Below are 13,399 nucleotides of genomic sequence, written 5' to 3' on the forward strand. Positions count from 1 at the left end.
TCCAGAGGGCTCCAATGCCCCCAAGCACACTGTGAAGTCCACTGCCAGCAAGCAAAAGGAACCGGCTAAGGGGATGGACGAGATTTCAACCACTTAGTATGTCGAGCGCCAAAGGATCAATCCCTATGTGAATCCTCGGGCTACCCTCAGAGGCACCGAGATGTTCTGGACCAAGCAACAGGTTCTCATCTATCTGGATGTGATCAAGAACAAGCAGAACACCTTTGTGGATGTCAAGTGGATAGATATGCATCACCCGCGGAAAGACAAGTTTCGTGACTAATTTGGAGAGGCTCTGGACTTGGTGGAGCAGTTTGCTATTGAGCCGGTGATCTCCTTTCACCTTGACTATGACCCTGAGCTTATCTGTCAGTTCTTTGCCTCAGTGTACTTTCATCCCGGCGATGACCGGAGGATGACTTGGATGAATGGCCGTCAGCTGTCTGCTACTTGGAAAGAGTTCATGGATCTGCTGCACATTCCTGATGACGGGCTCCACACCCCAGTTGGTGTCCGTCCCCATGCCAACTCTGAGTCTGCCAACAAGAACCTGCTTCAGCCCTTCCTTGTTGAGAAGGTACTTGCCAATGGAAAGTCTACTTGGATGTTGAACTCTTTTCTGGATATCATGCATCGCATCTTCCGCAACACTCTGTTCCCACACATTGGCGACAAGGACAAGGTTCAAGCATATCTAGTGGACATGTTGCTCTTGAGTGCAGAGGCACGTTCTTCTCAGACTCAGCCACTTGATGTCTCTCACATCATGTGGTGTGAGCTTCTGTTTGCGGTGTTCACTCGCAAGGTTCCTATCTATGGACCGTATCTGTTTCTGCTGCTCTCTACCACTTGGGAGAAGACGTATCCAGGTGATGAGTTCCTTGCTCCAGATTGGATCCGCCATGAGTCCATCTGCCTCCGCGTCAAGCCCAACTGGGCCAACACCACTACTCGTGCTGAGGCATCTTCTGCTAGGAGGGCTGCTGGTCAGGGGGAGGCTGTTGAGGGCCATGCTGAGGACCGTGCTGAGGACCGTGCTGCTGAGGACCGTGCTGCCAGGTTCACCACTTCTTCCTCTGAGCCATCATGGGCCAAGAAGCTGAAGGACAAGATGAAGACTCTCTTCTGCATGCAGGCGAAGGGACAGTACAGGGCTCACGTGTCTGACAAGGAGAGTCGCCGCCGTGACAAGAAGGTGATGAGGCTCTATGGAGAGGATGTGTCTGGCGGGTCTGAGGACGTCATCACTCCTGAGGCTGCCTGGATGACTAAGCAGGGCTACAAGTGGACCAGTTCAGAGGATGACATGGAGGAGACTATCCCTGCCGCCGAGTCTGACGAGGAGCACGAGGAGCTGTGGGACGACTTCTCTGCTTGAGCCACCACTTGTGTTGTAGGTGTCCTCTCTGCCTTTTTGGCGTCTCGATGCCAAAGGGGGAGAGAGTTAAGGGATTTGCGTGTGTCGTGCTTGGTGTGTTTGTTTGGACCTCGTTTGCCTCGTTTGCTTTTGTTTGGTTTGTGTCTTCGAGACCTATCCTCCATATGGTGTAAGACATATGCCTCTATCTATCTATTGTAGTTAACTTATGTTTGGTATATCTTGTCTAGTGATAGATATGCTTTGTCTCTATAATATAGGGGGAGCTGTGATCCTAGTATTCGTGTGCCGTGCAGTCCAAAGCACTCATCTAGGTGGCACACATCTAGGGGGAGTCCGTCTATATTATAGAGAGGAGGGGTTTGCATTTACTTAATATTATTTTCTTTGTGCAAATCCCGTTTTGTCATCAATCCACCAAAAAGGGGGAGATTGTAAGGTCATATTTATCCCTAAGTGTTTTGGTGATTGATGACAACGCATTTGCGGACTAATCGTGTGCCATGAGCTTTCCAGACTCTTCTCCGCTAGGCACAAGACGATTGGGTGTCCCTCGAAGACTGACGAAGACGGCGTCTTTTCTATGTTTCCTTTTGGTGGATTTGAGTCGTAGGAAAGCCGTACTATTAAGAGGGGTCCGCGTTGGAAAGGTTTGGGTGGAATCATCACATACACGTCTCCTTGCATCCCCTCCCTTCTTCCTTGGAGCTTCCTCCGTTTTTCTGACTCAGATGACTGGCTGCTTATGTGGTTGCGGTAGTACCGCTCCAGGAGCAATGGTAGTACCGTGGGCATCCACGGTAGTACCACGCAGGCGCGCGGTTGTACCGCTGGTGCTCACGGTAGTACCGCTCCCCTGGAGTCGTACTACTGCTGCCCACCCGCTAGTGCTGCCCGGGTGCGGTAGTAGGAGCGGATGTAAAAAATTACATCCGCACCTCCACGGTACTACCGCTTTCGCCGTGCGGTAGTACCGCGCTAGGCGGTCAGGCAGTAGTACCACCCCTCGGCAGTACTACTGTGTCGAGTTTTTGCTACTTCCGTTCTTTTGCGGAAGTATGCACGGTAGTTCCCTTTTCCCCTCGGGACTTTTTGCCTCACGGTAGTACCGCGCTGTGGGCGCGGTAGTACCGCGCGTGCGAAAGTACCGCCCCAGCCTGCGTCTGTTTCCCTGGCTGGGGGTCACGGCAGTACCGTAGGGTGGTACGGTAGTACCGCACTACCGTGCGGTAGTACCGCTTGGTTGCAAGCAGTACTACCGTGCGGCCTTGCGGTAGTACCGCTGGCCATGCGCGGTAGTACCACTGGCCGCGGGCTGGTAGGTGGGTAACGGTTGGATCTTTTCCACACACTATATAAAGGATCTCCTTCTTCCCCGTTGACTTACCTCTTCCACCATTAAAGCTCCATTATTGCTCCAAGCTCCATTTTCGCCCGATCTCACTCCCTAGCCAACCAAACTTGTTCATTTGCTCGGGAATGGTTGAGAAGGCCCCGATCTACACTTCCACCGAGAGATATTTGATTCCCCCTACTAATCCCTTGCGGATCTTGTTACTCTTGGGTGTTTGAGCATCCTAGACGGTTGAGGTCACCGCGAAACCATAGTCCATTGTGATGAAGCTTCGTGGTGTCGTTGGAAGCCTCCAATTGAGTTGTGGAGATTGCCCCAACCTCGTTTGTAAAGGTTTGGTCGCCGCCTCCAAGGGCACCAATAGTGGACTCACGGCATCTCGCATTGTGTAAGGGCGTGAGGAGATTACGGTGGCCCTAGTGGCTTCTTGGGGAGCATTGTGCCCCCACACAGCTCCAACGGAGACGTACTTCCTCTCAAAGGGAAGGAACTTCGGCAGCACATCCTCGTCTCCACCGTCTCCACTTTTGGTTATCGCGTTCCTTTACTTGTGTAGCTTAATTGCTTCATATATCTTGCTTGCTCGTGTTTCTATTCGTGTTGCATCATATAGGTTGCTCATCTAGTTGCATATCTAGACAACCCTTTTTGATGCAAAGTTTAAATTGCTAAAGAAAAGCTAAAAATTGTTAGTTGCCTATTCACCCCCCCCTCTAGTCAACCATATCGATCCTTTCACCTACTGTATTCCAACTTCTCTATGGTTTATAAACTCTTTTACTAGCCATAGATTCATCAAAATAAGCAAACAACACAAGAAAAACAGAATCTGTCAAAAACAGAACAGTTTGTAGTAATATGTAGCTAACACAAGTTCTGGAACCCCAACAATTCTAAAATAAATTTCTGGATGTCAGGAATTTGTCTGTTAATCATATTCAAAAAGAATTAACTAAATAACACCTTCCAAATAAACATGGCAGCAGTTCTCGTGAGCGCTAAAGTTTCTGTTTTCTACAGCAAGATCAAAAAGAATTTCCCCAAGTCTTCCCAACGGTTCTACTTGGCACAAACACTAACTAAACACAAAAAAACACAACCAAAACAGAGGCTAGATAAATTATTTATTACTAAACAGGAGAAAAAATAAAGGAATAAAAATAAAATTGGGTTGCCTCCCAACAAGCGCTATCGTTTAACGCCCCTAGCTAGGCATAAAAGGCAAGGATAGATCTAGGTATTGCCATCTTTGGTAGGCAATCCATAAGTGGCTCTCATAATAAATTCATAAGGTAATTTAATTTTATTTCTAGGAAAGTGTTCCATGCATTTCCTTAACGGAAATTGGAATCTAATATTTCCTTCCTTCATATCAATAATTGCACCAATCGTTCTAAGGAAAGGTCTACCAAGAATAATAGGACATGAAGGATTGCAATCTATGTCAAGAACAATAAAATCTATGGGCACATAATTCCTATTTGCAACAATAAGAACATCATTAATTCTTCCCATAGGTTTCTTAATAGTGGAATCCGCAAGGTGCAAGTTTAGAGAGCAATCATCAAAATCACGGAAACCAAACAAATCACAAAAAGTCTTTGGAATCGTGGAAACACTAGCACCCAAATCACATAAAGCATAGCATTATTGATCTTTACTTTTAATTTTAATAGTTGGTTCCCACTCATCATAAAGTTTTCTAGGGATAGAAACTTCCAACTCAAGTTTTTATTCATAAGATTGCATCAAAGCATCAACGATATGTTTGGTAAACGCTTTATTTTGGCTATAAGCATGAGGAGAATTTAGCACGGATTGTAACAAGGAAACAAAATCTATCAGAGAGCAATTATCATAATTAAATTCCTTGAAATCCAAAATAGTAGGTTCATTAACATCTAGGGTTTTGATCTGTTCAATCCCACTTTTATCAAATTTAGCATCAAGATCTAAAAACTCCGAATTTTTGGAACGCCTTCCACGTAAGGGTGGATCATATTCAGTCCCATTATTATCAAGATTCATATTGCAAAACAAAGATTTAATAGGGGACACATCAATAACTTTTAGATCTTCATCTTTATTATCATGGTCTTCCGGCTTAGCTGCCATCTTATTAACTAAGGTAGCCTGCTTATCCAAAACTTTAGCTATTAACTTCTCAAGACAAGCAATTTAGGATCTCAAACCATCAAATTCTTTAGACATATCATCGAGCTCTTTATTCATATAACTCATAAAACTTTTTTGTTCCTTAAGCTCGTTTCTAAAGAAACTATTATGCTCAAATTGCAAGACCATAAAACTCCTAATGTTGCTTTCGATTTCTTCTAACCTTTTAAGGTGAAGATCACCAAATCAGGAAGAGCCATCGTGACAAACAAGCAAATGAGCAAAAAGAGGCAAATAGAGAAAGAGAGGGAGGATAGAGAGAAAGAGGGCGAATAAAACGACAAGGGTGAAGTGGGGGAGAGGAAAATGAGAAGCAAATGGCAAATAATTTAATGCCAGAGGTAAGGGTTTGTGATGGGTACTTGGTATGTTTGACTTTTGCGTAGACTTCCGCGGCAACGGCGCCAGAAATGGCTCGTTGTCGGGAGTCAAATCTTGACTTGTGCGAACCTCCCCGGCAACGGCGCCAGAAATCCTTCTTGCTACCTCTTGAGCACTTGCGTTGGTTTTCCCTTGAAGAGGAAAGGGTGGTGCAGCAAAGTAGCGTCAGTATTTCCCTCAGTTTTTGAGAACCAAGGTATCAATCCAGTAGGAGGCTACACGTGAGTCCCTCGCACCTACACAAAAAAAATCCTCGCAACCAACGCGATAAAGGGTTGTCAATCCCTACACGGTCACTTATGAGAGTGAGATCTGATAGATATGATAAGATAATATTTTTGGTATTTTTATGATAAAGATGCAAAGAAAAATAAAAGCAATAAAAACAACTAGGTATTGGAAGATTTAATATGATGAAGATAGACCCGGAGGCCATAGGTTTCACTAGTGGCTTCTCTCAAGAGCATAAGTATTTTACGGTGCGTGAACAAATTACTGTTGAGCAATTGACAGAATTGAGCATAGTTATGAGAATATCTAGGTATGATCATGTATATAGGCATCACATCCAAGACAAGTAGACCGACTCCTGCCTACATCTACTACTATTACTCCACACATCGACCGCTATCCAGCATGCATCTAGAGTATTAAGTTCATAAGAACAGAGTAACGCCTTAAGCAAGATGACATGATGTAGAAGGATAAACTCATGCAATATGATGAAGACCCCATCTTGTTATCCTCGATGGCAGCAGTACAATACGTGCCTTTCTGCCCCTACTGTCACTGGGAAAGGACACCGCAAGATTGAACCCAAAGCTAAGCACTTCTCCCATTGCAAGAAAGATCAATCTAGTAGGCCAAACCAAACTGATAATTCGAAGAGACTTGCAAAGATAACCAATCATACATAAAAGAATTCAGAGAAGATTCAAATATTGTTCATAGATAAACTTGATCATAAACCCACAATTCATCATTCTCAACAAACACACCGCAAAAGAAGATTACATCGAATAGATCTCCACAAGAGAGGGGGAGAACTTTGTATTGAGATCCAAAAAGAGAGAAGAAGCCATCTAGCTAATAACTATGGACCCGTAGGTCTGAGGTAAACTACTCACACTTCATCGGAGAGGCTATGGTGTTGATGTAGAAGCCCTCCGTGATCGATGCCCCCTCCGGCGGAGCTCCGGAACAGGCCCCAAGATGGGATCTCATGGATACAGAAAGTTACGGCGGTGGAATTAGGGTTTTAGCTCCGTATCTGATCGTTTGGGGTACGTAGGTATATATAGGAGGAAGAAGTACATCGGTGGAGCAACAGGGGGCCCACAAGGGTGGAGGGCGTGCCTGGGGGGTAGGTACGCCCCCCTACCTCGTGGCCTCCCTGTTGGTTGCTTGACGTAGGGCCAAGTCTTCTGGATCATGTTCAGTGAGAAAATCACGTTCCCGAAGGTCTCATTCCGTTTGGACTCCGTTTGATATTCCTTTTCTTCGAAACCCTAAAATAGGCAAAAAAAATAGCAATTCTGGGCTGGGCCTTCGGTTAGTAGGTTAGTCCCAAAAATAATATAAAAGTGGATAATAAAGCCCAATAATGTCCAAAACGGAAGATAATATAGCATGGAGCAATCAAAAATTGTAGATACGTTGGAGACGTATCAGATCTCACGGGTATAGAAGGTTGCGGCAGTGGAATTAGGTTTTCGTGGATGCCTCTGATGGTTTGGGGGTACGTAGGTATATATAGGAGGAAGAAGTACGTCGATGGAGCAACGTGGGCCCCACGAGGGTGGAGGGCGCGCCTGGGGGAGGTGGGCGCGCCCCCCTACCTTGTGCTCTCCTCGTTGATTGCTTTACGTGGACTCCAAGTCCTCTGGATCACGTTTGTTCCGAAAATCACGTTCCCGAAGGTTTCATTCCGTTTGGACTCCGTTTGATATTCGTTTTCTGCGAAACACTGAAATAGGCAAAAAAACAGCAATTTGGGTTGGGCCTCCGGTTAATAGGTTAGTCCCAAAAATAATATAAGTGTATAACAAAGCCCATTTATCATCCAAAACAGATTATAATATAGCATTAGTTAGAAAAATGCACTAGAGCTATAACAGATAATAATGTTTTTTAGTAAGTATTTAATAGAATTAGTTAGAAAAATAATAGAACTAGTTAAACTAGTTTATTTTTTGTAAGTACTACTTTATTTTATTTATGTTAAGTGCTTAGTTGTTGAACTAGTTGATTTAATAAAACTACTTTATTTTACTATAGAATTAGTTTATTTTTAGTAAGTATTACTTTATTTTATTTATAGTAAGTGCTTAGTAGTTGAACTAGTTGCTTTAATAAAACTACTTTATTTTACTATAGAAATAGTTTATTTTTAGCAAGAAAATTAATAGAATTAATTTATTTTTTTAGTTAAAGCAATTATTCCCGCATCGACGTCGATGATGCCTATTCCGCATCCTCGTCGTCGACTCGGCGGAGGAGGTCTGCTTGATTAGAAGGGCCATGTCCGGGACTAGGCTCCGCCGGGCTGGTATTGGGAGGTGCTATCTTCCGGGGGGCGTAGCTTGGTGAGGAGCTAGCCCGTCGTTGACCCGAACCTTGTTTGGTGGCGGTCGTGTGGGCCAGTGACAGTGTCGAAGCTTTCGGACACCGCAAAGGTGGTACGTCACCGTGTCAGCGAGGAGGACGAGCACGTCCGTCGCTACATGCTTGCGTTGGAGGGTAGATTCGACAATACCTGGCAGGTTCTTCAGGGATCTCATTGCAGCTATGATCCTGTGATGGTTCCTTCTCTTTGGGTGTCAACCGCCTGCGCCGATACCCGTCGAGCGCTACGGTTCTAGCTGTATTAGCGATGCTATATGTATGATACTATTCGAAGTGTATTAGTGATAGTATTCGAAGATGTATGGACGCAAGAGATGATGTAGTTTTGCTTATTGAATGCATGGTAATTTGAATACTAATTTATTTTACGATTTGGTTTTTCTTATTGAATGCTCAAATTGGAAAACAACTCCTACTTTGAATGCTAAAATTAAACGCTCGATATGTTCTTTTTTAGAAAGATAATTAAACGATATTTCGGGTTGACGTTAAGTCTGTCGAGACTCCACCATATATGAGAGAGGACGAAGAATCTCGACTGTTGTCGTGGGGGTCGTTTATCCTTCTTCTCCGGGTGCTAGACCTTTGTTATGCACTAGGGGAAGAAGGAGTAACGACCATCACCGACGGCCGCAAATGTCAGAGAAGAATCAGTGAGGGAGAGTCTCCACCATATAGACTCGGCAGACCGATAGTCAACCCGCGATGAATAATAATAATCTATTTTAATTTTTATAGTACATATATTGAATTGTACAGGTTTAATTTTTAAATTATGAACGTAGGAAATGTCGTCATCGGATGACGAAAGTCTCCCGGGGGAGTGCAACTGGTACAACGACGACCGAGGTCTGTGCGACAGGCCTCACCTGGACAAAGATCGGCACTTCAGCATTAAGCTCCAGGAGACCTTCGATGTTGAAACGGTATGCAACGATGAAAAGTGTTTTTTCATAATTAAGCATGACTTCAACTATTTTAACGTGTAATTTTCATCTTTTACAATTCGAGTAGCTTATCCCATGCCATGCAAGACGCTATGTCTTGGAGAGGATGGATTTTGAAGACTATGAAAATTCCGAAACAAAGAAAATTCACCTAAGGACCCATTATGATGTGGATTTTGAAGTAAATCTGTATAATTCTGAGAGCGTAACCCATTTTGGTTGCAAAAATTGGGAAGCACTTTGCAATATGTATGGTTTTTATGAGGGTATGTTTGTCACCATGGATCTTGGTGATCCTGACATCGACCAAGACAATATGGACATTTGGGTCCTTGTTGATACGCTTCCAATTCTACCGCTATGTGAGTTTCTCAAACATAGTTATTAACTAATTTATATTGTTTATTTCAAAATAGTTGACAGCTTATTTTCGTTGACAGCTTATTTTTATTATTCAAACAATGTGCGGAACATGGTAGACAGAACCTACTACACTGATGGCTTTGAGTTAACTTATCAGGAGAAAAATTATCTGGTCGCATTTTGTACTGATCTTGAGAATTACAATATCTATAATAAAACTCCTCCACATTATGGTCAATACGTGCCACTAGTGCACGTGTTGAACTACGGTAACATCCATGGAGATGCCATGGTAATATTTTTTACTATTATGACATCCGTGCATCTTTTGCATAAATTCTTTTAAAACTTAACTACATTGCTAACTACGAAGTTATTACTATGTTTTTCAACAGAAAATCTCGGATGATTGTGTGCCTCATCTGATGTATCAGAATGGTTGCCTTGATGTTTTGAACATACAGCCAGGTCATCCTACGAATCTCACCTGTCCATATCGGATTTCTAAAAGAAGTGGAGACATGAAAATCACAGAATGGAAAAAAATGTATGGACAGTCGTAAGGAGGTACTTGGAAGCAAAAGGAAGCGAAGCGCAATAATTGGAGACAGGATGATCTCCATTCTCCATAATGGAGAGTCAGGGCCTGTATTGTTTTATGCTATTTTACCTTAAAGAGGGTATTTAGATCCTACCTAATACTGATGATCATGTGCTAAGAACAATTAAGTTGGGTTGATTCGATGACTATGAGGATGATGATCGTATGACTTGTTATTAATAACGAGTAGAAGTTGTATGATGATAATTAGTAGGACTTGTTATTATGATGATGCATGATGCGAGCATGAAGAGTATTTATATATCAGTGGGTGAAATGAACATGGATTGGATTGAAGTGAAGACAACATGTGGGGCATGTCGAAAGTAGTACTAATCCAAACTTGATCAAGTTAGGATATTAGTATTATTTTCGACATGTACCACACATGTTGCCTTCACTTCAATCTAAGCCATGTTTAGGCATAGCTGTAGCGTTGGTAAACCAAGAACGGAGATAAGAGAGAATACTTCTCTCTATTAGCTGGCTAACACACTAAATTAACCCCCAAAACCCTCTAAACCACCCTCTTTAAAGAAACAAAAACCTCAGCTCTTGCCAGCTGCTGACGCATGCCTTGGCTCGCCACAGCGGCCATGTGGAGGCCCATCTGTCCCGGTTGGTGTAAGAACCGGGACTAAATGTATAGGGCTTTAGTACCGACCCTTTAGTCTCGGTTCCCCAACTGGAACAAATGGGCCCTACGAACCGGGACAAATGGCCATTTTTCTACTAGTGTAAACACATCCCACTATGAACACTGCACAACATTGATAAAGAAATCATATATCAGTTTAAATTCAAACTTGATGTAGTGGGGTCATGCTGATGAATAATTAACAAGATCAAAATTGTTTCAAATTATTTTTTGCAAAAACTAAATTCTTAGATGGTTTAGATGGCAAACCTAGGGTGGCGGGGTCGATGCCGCGCGGAATGGCTGACGGGGCATTCGGGTAGGGGCATCCGGTGTGATTGCGGACGGCGGCGACATCGAATACGAGGACGGCGACTTTTGTCACTGGCGGGATAATCGGGCGAAGCCGCAGCGTGGGACGGGGTGGTGAACGGTGTCCGTAGCCGGTGACGGCGGTCGTCCAGTCGGGCGGTGATCGGTGGGCGGGCGGGTCGGTGCTTATAGGCTGGGGCTGGCGGCTCGGCTGTACACGTCTACAATATGTAGGTGGGTATACGTTTAGTTGAAATGACCTACTGCCCTTCTACGGTTTATAGGGGGTGTACCCAAGCCGGCCTCTTATTTATTTGGCAGCGAAATAAGGTGTAGTATTAATAGAATTACAGTCAGTTTGACATTGTTTGACGGCCCCTTTCAGTCCTGAACCTAGCCAAAAGACTTGTGCACTTATGACGTCTACCAAAAATTGCCAATGAGTGGCTAACAGTGTTCTGAGTCCGACCCACATGAATAATACAAGTTTTTCGTTCTTCCAATCCTATGTTTGATTTCATCAACGAATGATTCATTAACCAGCTGCATGCATGTGATGTGCACGCAAATTCGCTGTCCCTAATTGGCTAGTTTACTGAACAAACTTAACATATTTTGCGTGGACAAGTACTTCCATAAGAAAAGCGTATATTTTTGCCCCTCAACTACAAGAACTGCGGGATTCGACGCTCAGCTCTACAACGGACAGAATACTTCGTAGATAGCGTGCCCGCAATGCATGGCGCCTGCAGAAAGCATATACGAGGAAACAAAAAGAATAAATGGTACTCTGTCGAGACGTATACTCTATCTGATTCCACTAACATACAAATTTGCACAGATCTAGAGAGGAATTACATGTGCTAATGTCGGCATAGTCCCCTCGGTGGCAGCTATTCCCTGGCAACCGCACTAGCAATGAAGAAACTAGTACTAGTTTGCATATAACCTAGTAGGCCGGCCTGTACCAACCGCACCCCCGGCCATGTGAAACTTTGCACATACTCCTTCCGTTTCTGAATATTTGTCTTTCTAGATATTTTAACAAATGACTACATATGGAGCGAAATGAATGAATCTACACTTTAAAATATATCTATATTATATCCATACGTGATAGTCTGTTTGAAATGTCTAAAAAAATATATTTAAAAACGAAGGGAGTACATAATAGTGTGTCTGTCAGTGAGTTAGGATGCCCATTTGGAGATGGAAACTTTACGGGGCAGGTGGATCATGTCACCGGCCTAAGTATTTAGGGACTTTGGAGTGCCGCGCCCTACCCCTACTGCGTTTAAGTAGACACTCGTGAGGGATAAGATGTACTCCTCGGAGAGTATGTCAGCAAGTTAGGGTACTGGGTACCCACTCGGAGATGGAATCTTTACGGGCACAACTGGATCATACCACCGGCCTGAGTGCTTAGGGATTTCGGAGTCCCGCGCCCTGCTATGCCCGAGTAGACTCCATGTCAGTGAGTTAGGGCGTGTTTGGTAGAATTCCAGCTTCTCAACTCCTCAACTTCAGATGAGGAGCCCAGCCGAACGGTCCAAAACCTGGCTACGAGCATAGTGTAAAATCGGCGGAGTCGTGGAGTTGGATTAATCGAGCTCCCAGAAATCGAAGGAGCTAGAGTTTGACTGAAATTACCAGCGATTGCCACCGCCAAGTGAACATCGGGCGTACCGATTCGAGCTCATCCCGCACGACCGCTCTATCCCCACGTTCTCCTCCTTCTCTCGTTCCTCACACCAACCCAAGGGAGCCATCGAGGAGGCCGCCGAGCCCATTGCCATACAAGTCCGACCGCCGCCCTCCCCGCTCGCTGCCTGCCGTCCCTATTCTCCCACTCCGCCGCCGTTCCAATCCGCTAGGAGCAGCGTGGGAGCCACGACCGCTGCTCCCATCCGATGGCCTCACCGGATCCATAGGAGGTCGCTTGCAGCCCTCCTGCATCGCTCATCTCTCAGCCCGCTTGTGGGCATCTGATGTTCTTCGTTGACCAGGAGATGGAGAGATAGATGGGCTATGTGTGGGCCAGATCCGTTGTTTGTGGGCTTCCGGCCTGGCGGATCGGTTTTAGCAAGAAGCTAGCGCACCGAACAGAATGCTCGCTCCGGGAGTTAACGAGAGAAGCTGGATGCTGGCTACCGGCGACGGAGTTGAGGATTTAGCAGCCGTGGTGGACTACCGAACACGCCCTTAGGGTATCCACTCGGAGATGGAATCTTTACGGGTGCAACTGGATCATAACACCGGCCGGTCTGAGTGTTTAGGGACTTCGGATCCCACACCCTGCTACGCCAGGTAGACATTGGTAACGGATAAGAACAATTGTGCTATTACGGGGTTTCTATGGCTTCGGAAGATTTGTACCCTGACCACCTGGTTTTATCGCACCGGTAGAAAAAGGGCCTATAGTCCCGGTTCGTAAGGGCCTTTAGTCCCGGTTCCTGAACCGGGACTAAAGTGTCGGTACTAATGCCCCGACCCTTTAGTCCCGGTTCAATCCAGAACCGGGACTGATGGGCCTCCACGTGGGCAGTGCGTAGAGCCCAGGCAGGAGACCCTTTGGTCTCGGTTGGTGGCACCAACCGGGACCAATAGGCATCCACGCATCAGCATT

The sequence above is a fragment of the Triticum aestivum genome, chromosome 2A (assembly GCF_018294505.1).
Source record: "Triticum aestivum cultivar Chinese Spring chromosome 2A, IWGSC CS RefSeq v2.1, whole genome shotgun sequence".
Lineage (NCBI taxonomy): Eukaryota > Viridiplantae > Streptophyta > Magnoliopsida > Poales > Poaceae > Triticum > Triticum aestivum.